This window comes from Nelumbo nucifera, chromosome 6, assembly GCF_055504915.1.
Source record: "Nelumbo nucifera cultivar China Antique chromosome 6, China Antique-T2T, whole genome shotgun sequence".
In the NCBI taxonomy this organism is placed as follows: Eukaryota; Viridiplantae; Streptophyta; class Magnoliopsida; order Proteales; family Nelumbonaceae; genus Nelumbo; species Nelumbo nucifera.
In genome coordinates this window covers 35845359-35868489 of record NC_142654.1, presented here as the reverse complement: position 1 = coordinate 35868489, position 23131 = coordinate 35845359, and the positions used below count along the sequence as shown (strand labels likewise).

The 23131-nt window shown below is 37.0% G+C and overlaps 2 long non-coding RNA genes across 2 annotated transcripts; one reads left to right on the top strand and one right to left on the bottom strand.

Moving 5' to 3' along the window:
* Positions 1-4507: 4507 nt before the first annotated feature.
* Positions 4508-10269, bottom strand: LOC104608773 (uncharacterized). Its single transcript, XR_002023284.2, has 3 exons — positions 9895-10269; positions 5378-9515; positions 4508-5304 (listed from the first exon to the last, which is right to left on the bottom strand). It is a non-coding gene; the product is annotated as an uncharacterized LOC104608773 (long non-coding RNA).
* Positions 10270-19064: 8795 nt separating this feature from the next.
* LOC104608774 (uncharacterized) lies at positions 19065-22523 on the top strand. Its single transcript, XR_737156.3, has 4 exons — positions 19065-19915; positions 20608-20712; positions 21981-22088; positions 22256-22523. It is a non-coding gene; the product is annotated as an uncharacterized LOC104608774 (long non-coding RNA).
* The last annotated feature ends 608 nt before the right edge of the window (positions 22524-23131 follow it).

The window sequence follows — 23131 nt, the reverse complement described above, 5'->3', positions numbered from 1 at the left end:
AACCCGTGAGGAAATCCGATTGATGAAATAAACAGCTGTAAGAACAGCATTCCCCTAGAAATGTATAGGCACATTTGAGGTAAACACAATGCCTCTGGCTACCTCCAATATGTGTCTATTCTTTTTTTCAGAAACCCCATTCTGCTGTGGTATATGTGGGCAGGTACTCTGATGAATAATCCCATGATCAAGCATGTAGGAGGCTAATGGATTTGCAAAATATTCTTTTGCATTATCTAATCTAAAAATTTTAATTTTGACCGCAAATTGGGTTAAAATCATTTGATGAAATATCTGGGTTAATGCTGGAACCTCATCTCGAGAACGTATAAGGTAAACCCAAAAAAATCGAGTGTAATCTTCAACAAATAATAGGAAATATTTGTACTCCCCATGGCAGTGGTATGATAGGGTCCCCAAACATCAGTATGCACAATTTCAAAAGGAATATTGTTTCTGTTATTACTTAATGAATAGGTAGTCCTATAATGTTTTGCAAGCTCACAACTTTCACATTTCAAACTAATCATCTGGACAGATTCAAAAATACTGGGAAACAAACTTTTCAAAGCCTGAAAGGATAAATGGCCCAATCTATTATGCCAAAGCATCACCTAATCAACAGATTGAGAAACAAAGGATTTCTTAGTTTCACTATCTTCCTGATGAGCACTTCCTTCAAGTAGGTAGATTCCATTTGTCTCACGGTCAGTCCCAATCACCTTCCTTGTTTCCAAATCATGAAAAACACATCGATTAGGAAAAAATGTTACTGAACAATTTTGCCCTTTTGTAATGCTACTAACTGAGAGCAAGTTAGTATTAAGCTTAGGAACATGCAGGATAGAGGATAAGGAAATTGCATTAAACAACTTGATGTCTTCTTTGCCAAAAATAGGAACAAGGGATCCATCAGCAATGGACACTTTGTCTTTACCAGAAGATAAACGATAGGTAGAGAATAGTGATGGCAAGCCAGTCATATGGTCAAATGCTCCTGGATTTATTATCCAATAATGTTCTATATTACCTGGAGCTGAAGCATGATAAGCTAAGGCCCGATTACTTATTTGAGAAAAATATGAGGTTGAAGGAGCTAATGATGGCTGAGGATATGATACTGAATTACTAACTTCACTTTCTAATTGTGTCAGAGCAGCTAGGGTATCAAGAGGGGTACCTCTTGAAGTCGTTGAGGCTACACTATTAGTGTTGACAGGCATATTGGCATTACCCTTTTTGTTTTCTGAGTTTTGCTAAAACTAGATGTTAATGCAACTTCCAACAAGTGTCTTTAGTGTGTTTAGGTTTCTTGCAATGTTCACAAATTATGTCCTTTTTAGCCTATTTCTTCATATCCCTTTCCTTATCTCCCCTTGGCTTGGGTTTAACTGCTGACAGGGCAGATTCAAAAGGTTGTTACTGTAACCTAACCTTTCTCCTAGTCTCTTCACTATGCACTAGGGAATAGGCTTGAGATAGAGTCACACTTTCTCTTGTCAATAGTTGTTGTCTTACAATATCGTATTCAGAATTTAGACCAGCAAAGAACTCAAAAACTTTGTTAGTTTCAATCTGCTTTTTGTAAGTCTGTGCATCTTTCTGACTCTCCCATTCAATTGTCTCAAAGTGGTCAATCTCATGCCACGGGGATTTTAGGGTTGAAAAATAAATAGAGACATGTTTCTCCCCTTTTTTGAGATTTTTGACATCACATTTCAGCTCATAAGCCCTATCAACATTAAGGGGATGAGAGTAGGTTTCTTTCACAACATCCCAAATTTCTTTAGTTGCTTTTGCCCATAAGTAATTTCGGCTGATGTGTGGTTGCATAGAGTTGCATAGCCATATCATCACCAAATAATTTTCCTGAATCCACTTAGTATAAGTGGGATCCTCCTTGGTTGGTTCCTTCACATCTCCCAACAAATAGTTTAGCTTTCCTCTTCCCCCAATGGCCATCATGGCTGATTGGGCCCACTCTAAGGAGTTTGAACCATCAAACTTTACAATTATAATATGGAATGTGTTTTCAACCATGCTACCTGAACCAGCCCCAAAAACACCCTCCCCTTGGCTTTTAAACTCCATTAGAATGCTTCCTAATTACTATACCAATCGGCCTATTGGGTCTATAGCAGATAACAGGAGGGTTCTGATTCAAAAACCCTAATTTTGTGACAGTCAACCTATTGAGGCTGAATTGTATCAATCCTGTTAAAAAAGAACTACTAGATCTTCCAAAGAGCACAGGAAAAAACAAGGGAGACAAATCTGATTACCTCCCTGAAGCAATAGTAGCCCAGAAACTTGAGGGTTTTCCCTTAAACCCTAAAAAAATGCAGAAAGGAAGGGTTTTTTTCTTAACCATACCTCTTATATCAAGAGATCCTTGCTGCTGGCTGATTTTTGTAAGGCTTGAAAACTTACCAGAAAATTCTGAGAAGCTTTAATCGTGATAATCAGCTCCAGTCTTGAATAGAAGAAACCGATCTTGAACCAGAATTCTTCTAAAACTTTGATCACCACCTGTAGTCTTGATCAAGACTTGACTTGATCCTCTTCTCTTCCTCTGATTCTTCCTGGTTATCAAAGATCTGATCCAATCTTTGGACTATTGTTGTAGATAACCTCCAAGAATCAGCCGAAGGGAGTTTTCTCTATTCTTCTAGCTCTAGGCAGTTCTCATGTGGTCGGCTGGATCAAACTCACATGAGAAGCCCTAAATTTGGCTCTGATACCAAGTAGTCGTACAAGACTATAGAGACTCTTTAGGTTTTGAACAGAATAAAAGAGAATAAGAGAGATAGAGAAGGAGCACTCGTAGGAGAAGCTTTGAAAGAAGAGAATGGTTGGAGTGCTTAAAACAGTCACCCCACTCCTTAATTTATATACATAGTTTCCTAATTGTAAAAGAACTTTAATACTTACATGGCAATAAAAGATAAGATTAAAATAAAACTAATCCTAGATAAGATAGAATAAAACTTATCCTACTAGGAAAGCTGATCCAAATCAATTAAATCTACTAATCCAAGATAAGATAGAATAAAGCTTATCCTACTAGGAAAGCTGATCCTAATCAATTGAATCTAAGTACATCTTAGAGTGTCACATGACTACTCTTAATGTAGGGTCCACAGTTTCCTACACCCTAGATCTTGCATGTAGATGGCTCGTCCAACCAAAGAGGCAGCAGAGTTGGGCTGATTTTGTTGGGGCCTGACGAGGTGATAATATGGCCTTTACTTTGGATTTCAGCCATCGAATAACGAAGCTGAGTATGAGGTGTTAATTTCCAGCTTGTCACTTGTATAGGAAGTCGTCTCGAAGAATTTAAAGGCATGCAGTGACGCCTAGCTTGAGGTGAACCAGGTGAACGACCACTACAAAGCTTAGGAGACTGCAACTATCAAGTATTTAGTAAAGATTTGAGAGTTCATTAGGTAGTTTGATTTGTTCTCCATCCACCAGATACCAAGGTCTGAGAATGCCCAAGCTGGTGCACTTTCAAAGCTGGTTAGCATTATGGACAACTCGAGGTGGATGGTCCACATAGAAGATTTGCTACACCCCAGCATAGAGAGGCCGACAAAAGAGGAAGTCACTCATATGCAAATCACAGAACCAAGCTAGATGGACTCAATCTTCAAATATCTGTGTAGTGGAGCACTACCATCAAATCAAAAATACAGTTTGGGAGATCGAGCACAAGGCGGCTCGCTACGTCATATTTGCAAGTAGTTGTATAAGAAGCCATTCACTCTTCACTACTTGCATTGCCTTTGACCTAGCGAGGCAGAATATGTACTCCACGAGATCCATGAAGGTCTTTGTAGTGAACACTTGGGGGTAGGATGCTAGTTCATAAAGCCCTCCAACAAGGCTACTTTTGGCCAACCATGAAGACCAAAGTGGTCTAGTTCGTGCAGCGCTGTGATAGGTGCTAGAGGCACACCAACATACCTCAACAGCCCACAACCGACATGCAGTACCTCACCAGCCCATGGCCATTTGCCTAGTGGGGGATAAGCATTCTTGGACCCTTCCCTCGGCAACTAGGCAGAGGAGGTACTTGGTCATGGCAATGGAATACTTCACTAAGTGGGTGGAGGTCGAGCCACTAGTGACCATCATGGCTTGAAATGTACAAAACTTTTGCAAGAGTATCATATGTCAATACAAACTACCTTAGGTGCTGATATCGAACAATGAGAAGCAGTTTGAAGACACCAGGTTTTAGGATTGGTGTGACAAGATGGGGATTAAACAGAATTTCATGTCGGTCGTGCACCTCTAGGAAAATGGGCAAGCCAAGGTAGTAAATAGGGCCATCTTGCGAGCTTGGAGGCCTAACTCTCCTGAGACAAGGGTCTATAGGTTGATGAGCTCCATAGAGTTCTCTGGGCATATTGTACAACGAGTATAACGACCACTGGCGAAACGCCATTCAACCTGACATTTGGGATAGAGGTTGTTATTCCAATCTAGATCAAGGTGTCGGCCCTAAATTTATAGAATGTTTTACCAACTTAGGAAATGTAAAGGTGCAAGAAAGGAAAACACTTTGGCACATGGGGTAGAAGGCAAACTTTCACAACTTAGTGAAAAAAGAGAAGGTACATCACTATTATAAAAAAGGAAGAAGAAGAAAGAACAAAAACAACAAAGTAGAAAATTGAGCTCGAAGGCTCAGGATACATGATGTATGTACGGGGGTTCAAGAAAAGAGACAATGATCATTCATCATTTCAAAGCACATCATCACCCCCGGTCTGTATCTCCTCGATGTCAACAGCTTCTTTGTCTACGTTGTCTTCTCCTTCTTCCTCCTTGGAATCGGGTTCTGGTTAACTTGGCCCATCATCTCGGCACTGCAGGCCGAGCTCCTCAACTTTTCCAGGTCAAACTCTAGGCTTAGAGTTGCTACAAGCATATGACACGGCTTGAAGACTTGACGGAATGCACTAGCACCAAAGTCCACCATCTCTTTATGAAATTCTTGAGAGGCATGGTACTCAGCAACGCCTTTGGCCTTCGTGGCACAGATCTCCTTGGAGAACTTCAACCTTCGCTCTGTGAGCTCAGTCTCCTTTTGCTTTGGCTTAGTGGCCTTCTTAACAACCTTCTTCACTAGCAAGGTCGCCTTCACCTTCTCCTCTTCCAAGTCGTGTTTCAGCTCAAAGACAAGTGTGGAGGCCCATTCCAAGCAACCTCGGGACTCCTCCAGGTCCTTCGTCAAGGCCTCGCGCTATAGTAACCTTACTTGACCTAACCCATCAATGTGTGTGCTAAGGAGTTCGCCTGCAAAGAAAACCCCAAGAGGATTAGAAGGGGAAAAGCACACAATGAACATTAGGGTCTTAAGACTACTTACCACAATGAGGTGGTGATGTATCCTGTCACCGACCTAAGCAAGCCTCCACGTAGCCTATGTCTCCACCTCCTCTGGGATGATAGCAGCCTTACTCATTTCCAGCGTTGTCATTGGGTCTAGGATCATTTGAGTGCCATGCCCTAGAGCTAGCCTCCAAAGTGTTGGTTTCCTCGACTTTAGGAGGTGGGTGACTCTCCTTAGGAGCTCGGACGCTGCTAGATTCCATAGTGGCGGCCTCTTGCTATTCATCCTCGATGATGTTAATGACCTCGGCAACAACTTGCTTGACCTACTCATTGGTTGTAACCTGAGGAGTCTCATTGGGGACTATCTTCCTCTTCTTTTTTTTCATGGCCTGGAAGAGCCTCGAGGTTGGTACTCCCGACATGTCTCCTACACAAGTAAATTGAACTGAGCTGAATTACCAAAGTGCAAAATTAACAAGAAAAGTACCACGACCTGTTGACCAGGACCTGTACCCTCAGCTGCAAATGCTCACTCAAGGTTTCCTCACCAACATCCCTAAGGTCCATCTTCCACTCTGAGGTGAAGGGCCACCCGCTGTCACATTCTAGGAAGAAGTATTTCCTCTTCAAGGTCGACACCATGGAAGGGAAACCACCTAACAACTTATAGTTGGAGTGGTAGGACAGGTAATAACTATATTTTTTGTTGGGGTTCCTCTTCAACTAGCAGAGGCCAACAAAGTTTTAGATGGTCAAGGGGAAATTGACGTCATGACAAAAGGAGATGTTGCCGACCATGGTCCTGATGGATTTCAGATGAAGCTGAGCAAAGGAGATATCATAATAGTTTAAGACCTCGGGAATGAAGGGGTGAAGAGTAAATTTGAATCTAGCCTTCAAAGCCTCCTTGAAGACACAGACTTCCCCCTTTTCATGTTCCTAAGGATACTTGGGGGTGAAGTGTAAATCCTATACCGAGCTATGAGCTCAAGGATGTCCTTGACTATTAACTCTGTGGACCAAACTCTGACCTGGTTTTGGGTGGACATCAGGTGGTTGAAGTTCCTTATGGGAACCTTACCATTCCTAAGTAGTGCCTAGCCCTGGTTTTGGGTGAACATCAGTTCTACTAACTTAAGCTTTGTAGTGCCCAGCTTGGGTCCAAACTCTCAGGTACTCTGACTTCATCTGTCTTGCAGATCGTCTCCTGACCTCAACATCTCTTTGTCCGAGCTGTCATCTAACAGGAGCATAGGCGATCTGAGCACCATCAAAATCTTAAGTTAATTATACTTGGATAGCTAGTTCTCGTCTCATGCATCATATTATAACAAGTCCTCTAAATTAATTATAGAACCACTTGACTGAATAGTAGGTTGTAGATTTATATTGTTTTCATTTATCATTACCCGCTATCATCTTGTTAGCAGTCTCCATTATATTATTGTTTGTATTTGTTGATTGCTAACCCTTGTCGCTCATGTGATCATATTGCTTGTTTGTTTTGGTAGCTGTAGATTTTTTGTTCAACAGTTGTGTTAATAAAAAAGTAACCACCTGATTAACTACTGAACTAAATTGATTAAGCTTCTATTCTATTACATCTTGATTTTATTATCAAGAGGGCTTAGTTTCAGTGAAAAGGGTTTTGAACTCCATTGATTCATAATCAAAGAATTCAAATTTGAATTCAAATATTTCTTTTTTAGAATTCAACACAATTCGGCCCCTCTTAGATAAGGCCATTGATCCCAACATTCGGGTCATCGACAAATTTCTTTAACGTCCATTCTAAGCCACATGGTGGCATGGACCTCTAATACAGTTTTCTTCTCCAATACATTTTTTTTCTGGTAGAATTCTCTAATACATTGAAAAGAGAAATTCTTTCACTAACACTAAGGGTCTGTTTGATTGCTGGGAAAATTGGGCTGAGAAAGGATGGGATGAGAAAGGTTGGGATGAGAAGAGGAAAAATTATTTTCTCATTTAGATGTAATGCGTTTGTTTACTGATAAATTTTTTGTGAGAAAATCCACTTTCCAGTGTTTGTTTTGCAAAAAAATTTATATGAGAAAAATCATGTTCAATTATAAAAATGCATATAATTTACTTCTATGACAACTTGCATCACTCAAATGTATGACACGTGCGATTAAACTTGCCATGTGGCATGATAGTATTATTAAACTTGCTCATTCAAAAATTTTACTAAGAGTAAGAAATGCTTCATTATTTGGACTTGCTCATTCATCATAGAAAAAATTTTACTAAGAGTAAGAAATGCTTCATTATTTGGACTTGCTCATTCATCATAGAAAAAATTTTACTAAGAGTAAGAAATGCTTCATTATTTGGACTTGCTCATTCATCATAGAATTTGTTCATAGGTCTATTCAATGTATTTATCCATAAAAAACATGTGCTTGCATTCATAAAAGAAACTACTAGGAAATAAAATTGCTCCATTATTTGACCTGTTGGTACATCAAAGAATTTGCATTAAATAACCTATTTCATCCAAAAAGTCATACACTGGCTTTTCTATGGTAATATTATCTTGGATTTATTGCATATGAATATTGATTTCAGGTTGCAAGTATATATTTATCTCATGTAGACTTGTACAAGTGTTTAAAAGAAACTCAACTACAAATTGTTTAGAATGTCATCTGCTGTCTAATACATGTAAGGCGCTGCATGGGTAGCCTCCAACTAAGAAAATAAGCTCACAAATCACATATCAGATAATGTCAATAAAAATAGAAGTCATATTGATGGTTGATGCATGCTTGGCCTGAGCCTAATAGGATTAGAAAAAAAAACTGCTATAATAACTCAAGTAAAACTCACCCTTCTTGAAGTCATTAACTCCCAAATTCCATATCCATCTAAATGCTTACTAATGATATCAAGGCATTGACTCGAATATTATTAAGCTTGTAAATGTAAGTGACCTGTTTGTCCTTTTCCTTTACTTCCTTCACTGTTATTAATCAAAGCTACATGAAAGCACACATTACACTTTTTTTTTTCTTTTTTGATAGCCAAATCATCATAATGATGCATGCATACTCATATGCATGATAAAGAATGAGTCTCATTTCAGAATTCATGTATGGTATTTTTGTTCATGAGCTATATTTAACATTTTTGTGTGAGAAAGAAGGGAGTTTCCAGCTTTCCACGGGGAGGACAGATTAGAGAGCAAGACTTTGCTTTCATTTTCAGGGAGAGTAACCCCAATAGATCATTGGAACAGTGTAATTTTGGAGAACACCACCACAGGTTGAGGATAACTGGATCAGGAGGGACAGGCATATCAACATTGACATTTATACTTTCTGAATCACTTCATCTGCTCTTCTGAAACTAATTTTTCTGTAGCCCCCATAAAAATCTGAAGCTCTAAAAGCTTTACTAAGATCTTTATCTTCTTTGTGTGTGTGTGTTGTTTTGATGGGTAAACTTATGCTTACAGGTTAAGATCCAAGAAAACATAATAAGCACTAAAATTATGTAGAAATATAAACATAAAAAATGTCTATTGAAGGAAGAACAAGGCCCTGTATCACACCACACAGTATAACACTGCATTACAAAAGAAAATAACAATTGAAATAAGAGAGGAGAAATAATCCAAACTGTAACAACCAGTATTTTTGTTTTTGTTTTTGTATCAACCCATGTTTTCCCACAGCTTTCTTGAACTTATATCTGTGTGTTTTCTGATAAATGAGGCTATACCTGAGGCCATTTTTTCAGAGATCAAGAGGAGCAGAGGTGGCTAATGGTAAGTGATACAGTGAAGGGGAGAAACGGAAAGGGGAGTGCTTCACAGAGAAAGCAAAAGCTGAGGTTGCATGTCATCTGGTGTCTTATACATAACACATTTTTTTGGAACTAGAATAACCCCATCATGAGCACTTTATTCAAGACAAAACAAATGCAGTTCATGTTTTCAAAAGATGATTTATGAATTTTGTTTTGCAAAAGAAAATTGAAAAGAGGAAAACTTCAATGTCAAAATTTTCTTACTACAGACAGAAAGCGTTGTCCAAAGCTGGAGCGGAAGTGGAAGCTTCTTCACCTAGGAGGAAAACTGGCTCCTTTTGTATCCTATACCCGATGAGAGTGAGAAACTTGGATTCTTCGTAAATCTCTCCTCAAGGCTGAAACTCGAAAAAAAAAATAGTAAATCAGTGAAACCAATTTCATTCTTCAGCATTTCACTTCTTACAAAAATGAGAGAGAAAAAGAGTGAGTAATGACAGAAAGAAAGCCTATTGGATTCGAAGTTTCAAACCTCACACTCTCAGTGATGTACACAAATGTGGCTAAAATGTTAGATTTAGACATGGATGCATGCTTGTGGAGAGTGTGATTTTATTTTGACAAAACCTTTGCCGGAGACGATGAAGAAAATGGTTGAGCTTTCAGCCACTAAGGGGAAAAACATGGGGTTGGGGAAGAAGGAACCATGGATTGAAAAACAACAAAAAAGGGTAGAACAAGACCGCTAGAAAGAGATATTCATGGATCTTGTGTTACCTTTCAGAGAGATGGACAGAGAAGCTGCCGGAGATATGCTTCTTGCTCTAACAAAGCCCGCTAAATTTTCTTAGCTTTTTCTTTTCCCACTGTGGTCGCACTGTTTTGGTGCGGTCCTGCTCACTTCATTTTGGGATCCTGCATCCCTCTCGTTTTTTATCCCAAAACACTATTTACCAACAAAAAAACACAGAAAATGAAGAATCATTCAGGAATATTCCCTTTTCTCATCTCTTTCTCAGTCAACAAACAGACCCTAACAGTTTATGAGTCCAAATCCTATAAAAAATGGTTGTAACTCCAATACTAGTTAGCTGGTTCCCAGTACAAGAAAGGGTTTTAAAATCATTGATGAATCAAGTGATTAGCTTGACCAAAGACTACCTCTTCCTTCAAGCTCAACTGTCATAGGCACTTTATTTCAGGGGACATCCGGTTCAACCGGTAAAGTTAATCCGAAATCAAAGTTGCAAAAGAAAATTAAATATACACTTAACCATCCCACACCGGATCTTTAACTGTTTAAGTGGGCCGTAATGTATAATTAATTAACTTGAAATAAAAGGAAAAAAAATAAATCCTTTGAACGCTTCTTCTTTTTACCTATACTAACTAATTAAGTGGGTAATGTATTTGCCAATATACAAGGTCCAAGTACATCTAATTCCACCAAATGAATAGAAGTTCCATTTGAAAGAAGCTCAATCCGATAGAAACGAGACCAGCTACAAATTATTATATGGAGAAAGCTATGTGCGAGTATGTCTTGTCATGGTCATGGCGTGTGAAAGGAACCAATCTCAGACGTGTTGGTTTCCCCTTTATGACTTCCATAATTGGCTGTACTCTCTTCAAGGCTTTAGCTTTTGAAAACGACTTAGCACAAAGTCGCCGGAGTTTATCATCTTCGACCGTGACAGAACCAAGATCAGCCATTTTTATCTGGTTATGCATGGGTGTTGGATTTGACCTTAAGGTTCCGTTTACACCCTAATATATTAGTTGTAACAGTAATTCGATGTACGCCATTTGACATGAGAATAGTATAGTAAGTCGTAAGTGGGCCAAGTTTGACTGACAATCTGAATGAAAACTATTGAAGTGAATGGTTGAACCGGTTGATCAGGTAAATCAGTCAATTCGATGTGGTAAACTACTGAATTGAATCGCATTCCTTTCTCCAATACAATTTTGCTTTCTTCCCTCACGCTCACTCGCTCAACACTAATTGTTAGTCCTGAAGTAGGTGGAGATAGAAGTCATTTTGTACCACACAATCAGAGGCGTTCAAAACTTATCACTGGACATTTTCTGTGTTTCCGAAGATTACCACTGGACTACTCTTTCCAAAACTTATCAACCCTACTTTCTCCATGATTTTAAACTGTAGCTGATCCAGGTGGTTGGATCGATGGTCACAGTTAACTGGGCCATTGGTTTTTGACGGGTTTATCAGGTTATTGCCCAATTTACTGTTTTGAAAATCAGATCAGACCGGACGGTCAGACCATTTGGCCCAGGAAATCGGTCAATTGTCCAGTTCCATTTTATAGCTGACCCTGAAGTTTCCAAAACACCATTGATTTTCCTGTGAACCGTTGATCCAGACAGTTGAACCACTAAACCATTTGACCCAGTGGATAACTTTGCATCACTTCATTGTTTTAATTTTTTTTATTTATTTTTATTTTTCAAAATATCACAGACAAATCCATTCAGACCGGACGGTTGAACCACTGATCCAAAAAACCAATAACCAAAGCGGGTTTTTAAAACCTTGCCAAATTACCACCTAGCTTTTCAGGTCAGTTTTTGCTTGAAGAAGATTTTGAACCTGACACAAAAGTTTACTCCTCTGATTTGAGAATTACCCCATGCCTATGCAGCAAGGTTCAAAGTATCGGCCTGTATTGGTGTTTTTTTTATGTTTTATTTTATTTTTTTCAAAACTAGTTCAGAGGGTTTGGTTTAAGTCTCGACTACCTTCCGAACCATGGTCTAGCCCGATACAATCCCTGAAGGGGCATATTGAGAAGCAGTTAGCATGATATGTATCAACTGATATGTGTCGATACTTTGGACCTTGCTATGCAATAGAGAAATGAAAACTAGCAAGAACAAGGTAGTCTCTTTGATGTATGTGACATGGTTTTTGATGGTGCGCGATCTAGAAGCTCCTAGCTGGAGGGCAGCTTGGACATCGGTCTACTCTGTTGGCTAGTCGAACTGCAAGACAAGGGATGCTCAAAGGACCTGGGATGGCTTACCCTTGTATCATTAGGGTTGGTGCCTTTGTATAGGCGTTGTTTGGTGTGGGCTTCATGCATTGCATCCGAGGTCTCCGAGAGGACGTGCCTAACCGGTCCAAACTCCTCGAAGTAGTCATGCACGTAGACCAATCTTTGCGCCTTATTTAGTTTCCTCTGAAACATTTGATGCGGGAACCAACTTCCGAGAGACCCAGGAGTGACGGGATGCATGCAGAATTGGTTAGCAAGCACGTCTCGCAGGTCGCCACCTGTACCTCAATCAGGTCAGCAAGCTCTCGAGGGAGGTCTCTCCTCATCGAGGTCACTTCGGTCGTATTGACGAGGTACCACAGGTTGGCCTTGGATAAGATGCTGCAAACTACCCTGAGTTGTGGACGAGGTCACCAGCTAGATTTCCACCGGATCGGCGGAGGTAGGTCACCAGGTCGACGGCAGAGGTAGGTTTCCATGTCGGACTCCATCATTTTGGCTAAGGCAAGTCATTCCCTAGGTGGTGTCGGGGTGTCATCTAGCTGTTCTGAGATGCCATGTGTCATGATGTCATTGGAAGGCCAAATGCGCCCTCATTAGTTTTCAAAACCAGGCTGGACCGAATCGAATGGTCGAACTGGAAAAAATGAGAACCGTTCAGGTGACTGGTTCCATTTTACCTCAAAACCGTTATTTCGCCAAAAACTGTTAATTTGGTCAGCAAACTGCTGACTCAGGCGATCGAACCGTTCGAACCATTCAACGATTTGGTCATTTTTTATTTTAATTTTTTTTTTGTTAAAATAGGCCATCTGTTTGATTCGAACAACCAGACCATTCAACCTAAGAACCGGACCTCTGACTTGTTCATTGTCCGGTTCGATTTTAAAAAACCATGGTATATGATACGAGGGGCTAGTACTGTGTATTTAAGAGGAGGAGACAATCAGAGCAGAGACACCCTGTTTATGAAAAGGAGGGGGACGTTCCCTCAAATCAGCGGCCCTCATGTTGCAAGAGAACACAAGGGAGTACGTCTGGTCTGCATGTGAGTAACCATGCATACCATTACCAAGCAAACCTGCTATCTCTGTTAAAAACAGGACCAGATGACCCACATGCCAGTCAGTCCAGAATGTACAAAATTATTTAATGAAGAATCCAATGATGCATACATGGACCATATAAAACCACCTGTAAATCACTTCATTCTATCTTAGGAGACGTTCTACAAGGGTCCAGATTTCCTGTCTACAGGACTACCCACACTCTCATCTCTTCAAAGCAGTTCAGTCCAAACAGTTGAAACCTTCCCAAATGGGTTATACGATCTATGAAACATGACAAAGGATTATTATATGAAGACATGTTTTCTGTGTTTCTGTTTTAATAATCAATTAATGTTCAAACTAGATTATTTTGATTTATTTTTGAAACTGACAAAAGAACCTTCAAAAATCTCAAGTAGGGGATGGCTATTTTGCCAATTTTGTTAATTGAATTAGCATTAATCCACATGAACATCAAAGAGACCAACATAGAAATACGTGCAAACTGAATTGCACCGTTCATTCAATCGGAAGATTGCTGGTAGTAGTTCCAGACTTCCAGCTGGGTTATTTCACCAAACCATGACTGTACCTTGTAACTCTTACAAACGAGAAGGAAATATCTTTCTAGATATGGGTCTCAGCCTTATTTTTCGCCTTGAGAATTAAGCCTCCTTTCTTTTTTTTTTTCCTTTTTTCTTTCTTTTTTATTATTTTTTTTCTTGTGAGTTAGTTCATAGGCAAGTATGCTCTAGAGAGAGTATTATATGGAATGGACCCATTACCCATTTTTTAGGACCAAATCCGCGTTGTGTTATGGTCTCTCTACCAATCTCGTTAGAACAATATTTTTGTAAAATTTTTTTTTTTGTTAAATAAGTAGTTTTTTCATCTTTATCTTACTAATCTCCTGCTCACAAGAACTCTGTTCACGTTTATCGCAGCCACACATGGAGAACATCTCATCCTATGCATAGTATTATGCAAGGGGAGATGTTTCCAATTCACGGGGGTAGTGTATTGTGGGTAGGCGTGGATAGAGTTCTCGTGGGCAGGAGATCCGGACTCGGGCAGGTGGACGTGAGCAGGATTCTATCTATCTAGCATAGGGGCAATCATGGACCGGGCCGAGCCGGGCTTTGCACTTATGATAAGGGCTATAGCTTAGGCCCAGGCCCGGCCCGGCCCAAGATTCCGGACCTGAAACATAAATCCTATCTCAAATTTATACGAACCGGGCCTGATTTCGGGCCAATGTCACTCATATATAAAACATTAAATATCTATATATTACATGACATCATGCATATTTCCGAGCCGGACCAGGCTGAAATGATCACCCCTAGTCTAGCACTTGTTAATTGATTCAATATTTTTTTGTTTAACTTTTTATTTTTATTTGTTACTTTTTTGGGGTGGGTGAGATCAAATCAGCCCCACAACGTCCCACACCCACACTATATCCCCGTAGTGTTTTTGGAAATATCTTCGATAATAATACCAAAAATAATGATTTCATCATTGAAGAATAAACTACAGGAAAATGGGGTTATAGTTAGGGAACTTTAGCTATGATAAAAAAAAACCATATCTAAAACATGGGATATAATAGGGATAATTTGATGTCCATGGCAAAAAGTTGGGTTTTAGCTACGGATATTTTGTCTGTGGTTAAAAGTTATTCTGTCCGTGGCTAAAAGATTATATAGCCATGATTATAATGTATCCGTGGCTATAAGTTACAAAGGCAGAAGTTGAGCTTTAGCTACGAACAATTAGTCCATAGTTAAAAGTTGAGCTTTAGCTACGGACAATTTGTCCGTGGTTAAGTTATTCTGTCCGTGGCTAAAAGATATTTATAACCATGGTTATAAAGTATCTGTGGCTATAAGTTACAAAAACAAAGTTAAGCTTTAGCTACGGGCAATTTGTCTGTAGTTAAAAGTTATTCTGTCCGTGGCTAAAAGATATTTATAACCATGGTTATAATGTAATCTGTCCGTAGTTAAAATTTATTTTGTCCGTGGTTAAAAGATATTTATAGCCACGGTTATAATGTATTTGTGGCTATAAGTTACAAAAGCAGAAGTTGTGCTTTAGCTACGGATATTTTGTCCGTGGCTAAAAGTTAATCATCTTTAGCTACAATTATTTTATTTCTATTTCATGAATAATAATCATATAATATTCATTTAAAATATTTATTATTTATTAATTACATTTTTATAGTAAATTAATAATTAAGAATTTATTAAAGTAAATGAATATAATTAATAATTAATAATTAACAAATTATTAGCTCATTACTATTGCATAACAATAATAATTAATGACTTCTATTTAATAACAATTAAACTAGAAAATTAAATTATTAATAATTTCATAAGTACATTAATAAAAAGAAAATAATTTCTAAAATAGAAATAAATAAGTATTAATTATTATTTGATTAATTAAAACTAATCATCAAAAATTAATTTAATTATTTAAGTAAATTAATAATTAATAGAAAATAATAAACTAAATATGAAAACCACTAATAGTAAATTAATTAATTAGCTATGAATGAAAATAATATTGACAATTCAAGTAAATTATTTAAATTCATAACAAAATTATTAATATAGTAATAGTTATAAAATATAAATAAATAATTATTAATTAAATAATATCTAATAATTTATTTAATAAATTTTTTCAACCACTTTACCAATTTTTTTTGCCTCAAAGTGTAATTTTTAACTTTTTTTATTTGTGAAAGATGAAAAACTAAAATAAAATATAAATAAATCAATATATATATAATCTACATAGTTCAAAATAGTGTTATTTATTCTATATATAATCAAACTTATAAGTTATAACACTAACTAATGTTTAGAAAATTGGACGAGACCAGCTAGTCAGATTATTATTAAACCATGACCCAACCCTTAACCAATTCGATCATACACCTAATCCTATTTACTAAAAAAAAAACAAAAAAAAAGCCAAAACCATCCACCAAACTGGTCTAACCTAAGAGCTAACGGATTGGTCTTGCATAACTTTTTTGCTACCTATGTGTTTTAAAGTACTAAAGGCACCTTATCATGCTATTTTTGCCATAAAATAAGGGTGATCATTTTAGTGAGTTGGAAAATTTCACTCTTGGACCTAAATTTGTGTTTAAGCCCTAGTCAAGGCTCGGGCCCTCATTAGAGCCCCAAATTTTAGGGTTGGGCATAGGCCTAATACTTTAAATCCGCCTTGGGCTTAACTTAACCCACATATATTTAACTATATGTATATTATAGATAATATAATATTTTATATTATATAGAAATATGGCATTCAATGGGTCAGGTTCGACCCGACGAACCCAATGTTCATGAACTAATTAGGTTGGTTATGGTTCTAGGAATCGGAACCGATGAGTTGACTCTAGTTCCAGATATATTGTCCTGATTATTATCGATTTGTAACCGATTCCACCTATTCCTGAACCGATTCAAACCCGACCCAATAGTTAGATTTCTTCTCCTCCCCTCTTAGTCAAACCTTTTTGTGTTGTGACATTATCTTATTCACATCATAGTGATCAAAATCCAATGTTTAGTCTATAACACTAATGACCAAACATCCCCATTTACCTTTGTTCACTAATGACATAGAGACAACAAACACACTACAACCAAAGGCATGGGTCATGGCATATTTGGTGTTTCATTTTGCTTATGACATCTAGTTTGGTTCAATCCGGTTCATAAGAATGGATAAATTGAAATGCTAGTTAGGTTCTTAGTTTTTTTTTTTTTTTTTTTTAAATGTTAGGTTCTTAGTTCTAACCGAATTGAATCAAACCAACTAAATGAAAACCACTAGAAATTTGTAGTTAAAAATTTTTATTAAATAACTAGTAAAAATTATTAAATATTTAAAATATTTAAAATATAATTAAATAATAAAATAAAATATTCAATGAAATTTTTAAATAACTAAATGATTGAATGATCAAATAATTAAATAATTAACAAAAACTATTAAATATTACTGAAATAATATAATAACCATGATAAATGATTAACGAACTAATAATACATTAATATAATTAAATGACTAAAACACTAGTGGCTTAGTATGACTATATTAAATAAATTTAATTTTTCTTTATAAATGGTTGAGATTGAATTCAGTTAAACGGTTAAGATTGAATGGAAGTAAAAAATTTGAAAGACCGCTAAAATAATTGATGCGAACTCTCTCTCGCGCACAAGAAACCCTTTCCTTCTCTATTCACTTTACCAAAAGTAATTGGTTCTCACATGATAAGTTGCTCTCATCACAGTTTTCTACTTGTTTACTTTTCTTTACGACAAATGTGCCCTGATTCCGGAAGTTCTCTAATACCTAGGAGGGGTTACTTTCCCAAAAGTAATTGGTTTTCATATGATAAGTTGCTTTCATTATTATTTCCCATTTGTTTTATTTATTTTATGACAAATGTACCCTGATTTCGAAGGTTCTTGATACCTTGGAAGGGTTACTTTGCCAAGAATAAAATGGCCTGAACATGATGAAACGATGCTGCACGGGAACTCCTTTTCGTCTCAATCCTCCTTCCTCTTCTAGCCCCTCTTCCAAGCCTACCCTTTGCAAAAATCTCTACGTGCTAATTATAGTTTCCTACCTTACAACAAAGAGGGGTAGTTGTCAGCACTTGATTTTTGCTTAGTCTGCTACCTGAACCTCCAATGTACCCAAAATTCTCGATCAGACACTCCCGATGTCTCTAAAACACCTTAAAACCCAAAAATCCCAACTTTCAGCCCAAAAGCCCCCCAAATCCACCATTAAACCTCTTTGATACTGATCTGATGACCCCGATCAACCCCCATTTACACTTCAACCACTAAATCAAACACAACCATCAAACCCAAGACCTCTCAAAACACCTACCCGTAAAATTTCAACTCAAGATTCCCTTATTTATCTCCTCATCAAATAAAGATTCCATTTTGATCTCTCTTGTTAGCTTAAACACTCAGAACCCAGATTACCTTGATCTTGACATATCCAAACCGATCATACCACACCTTTAGACTCTGGATATACCATAACACTTGCTTATAAAATTTTATCCCTAGATTTTCCTACTTGCCCTTCAATCAAACCAAGATTCCGTTCCAAAACATTCCGTTGACCTAAATTCCTACGATCGTGACCCCCCTCAACCAATCAGACATTACCATCGGATCTCGAATACCCTCCACCTATAAAATTTCAACCCAAAGCACCTTCATTTACCCTCAATCATGCCAAGATTCTATTTCAAGGCTCTAGATTGACCCGATTCTAAGTCCATTCGATCCGGGCCCAGTTGTCCCAATCTAACCTTACCAATCACCTCAGATTGACCAAAAACCATACTCTGTGAAATTTCACCCAAAATAGACCTCGTTTGCCCCTCAATTATATAAAGATTCCATTTCAATGTTCCAAATTAACCAAATCAAACCCTTTCCACATATGACCAATCTGGGCCCATTTGGGCCAATTTGATCCCACCAATCACATCAGACTGTCCGAAAACCCCACCCTGTAAAATTTCAGCCAAGAATACCATCATTTATCCTTCCATCTAAACAGATTCCATTTTGGCCAATCTCACTGGCCTGTACATGCACGACCCCACTCCCCTGTCAAACCCATCTCAACCCCCCATCTTTGGCCCAAAAATCCCCACCATTGAACCAGAAGACCAGGTTTAACCCTCTGGAGCCAGTTTGACCCAGTCTTTCAAAATTTTCAAAAACCGTCATCGGGTTTTTCCAAAAATTACTAAAATGCCATTTAAACCTAATATTTACACTTTCTTTCATTCGAAAGGAAAGCGCGCGGAATTCGTTTTTCAGACGCTATTCATCTCCTTCGATAGAGAACCAGAGCGGTGGCAGTTCTCAGTTCGGTAACCTTGTCCAGCTCCGGTGTATCGTCTCCCCTCTTCGAACTGTTCATCTTCATCGCAAAGCGGCGAATCCATCGGTGGCGAACGACCCTCATTCAGCACTATTCATCGGCGTCTTCCTTCGAACCCAAAACCAGAGCGGCCGCGGCAGTGAGAAGGATCTCTCGACATAGCGGCGTCCCCCTTGCACCTCTAGCCTCTCTCTTTCTCTCATTTTCTCTCTTCCTTCGATCTTTCCCTCCCTCTTTCTCTTCCTCTATTCTTCCCTAGTCCCTACCATCCTTTCTGTCGCTTGTCCACTGTTCGTCGTCTTCCTGACGAGAACAGGGAGCTCTCAGCGGTGACGTTTCCCACTTCCACTCACAACCAATCAGTGCTCCATCAATTCTTGATAACTTTTATTTTAATTCCTCACCCCCTTGTCACCATTCTTCGGTTCCCTAATCATCCCCCAAACTTTTGCTCTCTGTCTTTTCCGCGGGTTAATCAGAACTTCGGAACTGGTAATGGCATTTCACTGTTTAAGACCACATCCCCCTTTTAGCTTCGAACGACAAGCGTTTCCATCCTCACCAACTTCCTGGTCACAACCTACAAGCACCTCTGTTGTTTGAAGACAAGTCAGACCGAAACTGATTGGGACCTCCTTATTCCATCGATCAAGCCAAAGTCGAAGCCCGACCAGTTGTTAGTCATCATCTCAGTTTAGAGAAAGAGATCGAAACGGGCTGTGATATCCCCTATTGCAACGTTGATCATATTAATGCTGAAATCCAATTAACGAGGTTAGTTTTATTCTCGTTTTCTTTGTCTTCCTTAACATTTTACCTTTTTTCTTTTCTTTTCTTTTAAACACCAACCCAGTCCCGTCTAGTTTGTCCCCCTTGCTGTGGTTTTCTTGCGTTCTTGTGCATGCTCTGTACCTTAAAACCCCTTGAAAGAAGACATTAGCTTGATAGTTCTTAAAAGAAATGGCTTGTTTATTGGTTTTATTTTAATTGTTGTTTTTTCTCTTCTCTAATTATATCACTAATGATATCGTTGTTTATTTCATTCTATTTTGTTTAGCTTCTACTTGGAGATTAAGTTCGGTTTAGATATTTGGTTGATTTCTAATGGATAATATTAGTTCATTAATTCCTATTTTGTGTAATTCTTTATTGTTGGATAATCCAAGAAATCATGGTTATGATGACTAGTCCTCATGTTCACATTTTGTTGCTCGAAGGAGGTAGTGACATGGCCTATGTCTTTGGATGTATTTGCTATTGTTCAGCCCACTCTGTACTAAGCCCATCTAGCTCGTATTAATTTCTTTAGTTTTCATCCTTTTAGTAGTGGTATATGATTGGAGTTAGCTTTGAATTAATTGATACTCTCGGAAGCTGATTTTTTTAATAACACGGGTATAAGCGGTTAAGACCAATTAACAGTCATTTGATTACTTCCCAACCCTTTTTGGGTTCATAATGAACAGAGACAATGGAAACGGTTTAGAATGTGCTTGTGAAGTTTGGAGATGGGGAAAGAATGTGGATAAGCATCAAAGGCAGCGACAAGGATTTTGTAGTAGATGTTTCTTGTAAGTTTATTTTCTATTATATTTTTCTGAATTTGGATACTAATAGAGGTGAAATTTGCTTTTATCCTTGGATATAGTGGTTTCTATCTTGTATGGATTTGAATATTGCATTTTGAAATAATTGAGTCAACCATTATAATGTGCTTCTGTTTCTCCAATAAATTGAACCAAAACAATTTGTGTTGTAACAATTACAATATGAATACCTTCTTGTTTATATATTTTTTAATAAGAAACTTTCTTCTTCTTGGATTTTGAAGCAAAGTGATTTTTTGTTTGTACACATTTGGAATTGCAAAACTAGTATTTTTTAGCTTTTAACTCCATCTTGCTCTCCTTTAGGATAGTCCCTATTTGAAAGACGTCTTCATGTTGAATTGCATTAGAAAACCTAAAAGTGCTATTCAGTAGAAGAAATGCACAAAGATGCTGGAAACCAATTTTGGTTCTGCAGAAAAGCCTATGGTTCCATTTTAATAAGGTGCTTTAATGGTAGAGCTTTAAGAATATGTTCTACTAATACTTGGTATTTGAGATATTAATTTTTCCCTTGTTATAGTGAAGATTTAAGTTTTTAATGGCTAAAAAGGACTTGATTGGTAATTTGTAGGTGCTGTTACACTTACACATATTTATCTTGAGGTATACATGTTGGTGTTGTTACATTTTATCATTTTATTATAAATTTAATGGCTTACTTCTCTTAGGTTTCTTTTAATTGGACAAGTACCAAATGCATTTCAAGGTCTTACTCTATTTACAAATATTTAAGGGTTCTCTATTGAGTTTAAGTGCCATTTCCTTTCCATGATTAGAATGTAGGTTTTTAGTTGTTAGTATACTAATAATTTCTTTTGTTGTAGTGAACTCTTTAATAACAATTTGAGTAGTCAAATGCCTTCCTCAATGGAAAACTTGTCATCTTTAACTACCTACTAGGTTGGCTATTTTGATAAAAGTTCTTATTTCCATGTGATTGCAATATAATGTATTTGTTTTTGGTATGTAGGCACTTGTAGAACAATCAACTATTTAGGACTCTTGATGTTTAACAAGATTTGCCTTTGAGAGATTTGTACTAATCTAAACCATGTGTTATTTTAAATTATTCTAAACCATTTGGGTGGATGGTATTTTCATAGGATGGATTATTAACAAGCTAACCGGTATTGTATGACCAATGATTTATGTAATTTTTCTAATTTATATTATAGATTTTCATATATATTAATGCAAAATATTAATTTTTATTTTATTTTGCTTTTCAGGTTGGATGCATATTTAAGGAATAACAACATACATGGATGAAGTGATTGAGATCAACGTTTTTCATTTTTATTATGATTTATTATATGTAATAAGACAAATTGACACTTGTAAGACATTTTTTGCATGTTGATTAGAATTTCAAAATTTATCTTGCATTAAACAAATGGATTTTGTTACTTATCTTTCTTCACATTTTTTCATTGTAATTGCATATTTAATTAGATCATCAAAGTAATCATTGTTCTAACTTTTTTTTTTTTGTTTTTCTTTGTAGGTTAAAGATGCAACGAGTGACTCTTGAAGCATAGTGGAAGACAATGGATAATTCTTTTATATTTAAAATTTCTCTATTTTTTTTTGAAAGTCATGTAGATTTTAATATGTATTGAGGAAAATTTGATATTTGTAATACATTTTAAAGAATGGATGTAATTTTTTTGGTAGAACAATGTATGTATTCAAATTATATATGGCATATATTGAATTATTATGACAATATAAGTATTGGCTAGAAGTTATTATATAATTTTCATGTGTTGTATGAATAAAATAGGTATTGCTTTATGGTGGCATTCTTAATTGTCATTATTTTATTATTTTATTTGGAATATAGTCACAGTTTTTCCATAGATTGAAGCAATTAGCTACGGTTTTCCAAAATATTTTGGGCATATATTGCAACTTTTAGCCATGGTTTGTCAAAAAACCTAGCTATAGGTTAGAGTATTTAACTTCAGTTTTAGCAAAAAAGAGTGGTTATAGGTTAGTACATTTAGCTACGGTTTTGTAGCAAACTGTAGCTATAAATAGAAGAATTATAGTTATAGTTTTGTAAAAACCCGTGGTTATAGATTTGGATATATAACTACCGATAATATAAAAACTGTAACTATATGCATCTTTTAGTTACAATTCAGCCTATGTGTTCGTCCTTTAACTATGGATAGAAACTGTAGCTATAAATGGGCTATAACCATGGATTAATTGAACCGTAGCCATAGGTTATAGTCACGCAAAAATAGGCTAAGGTTTTCTCCATAACTAAACTGTAATTATAGTCTATAGCTATAGTTTTATTGACCTTTAGCCACGGTTTTCCGTAGCTAAAGGTCATATTTCTTGTGATATTTCCAATACACCGCGGGAATAT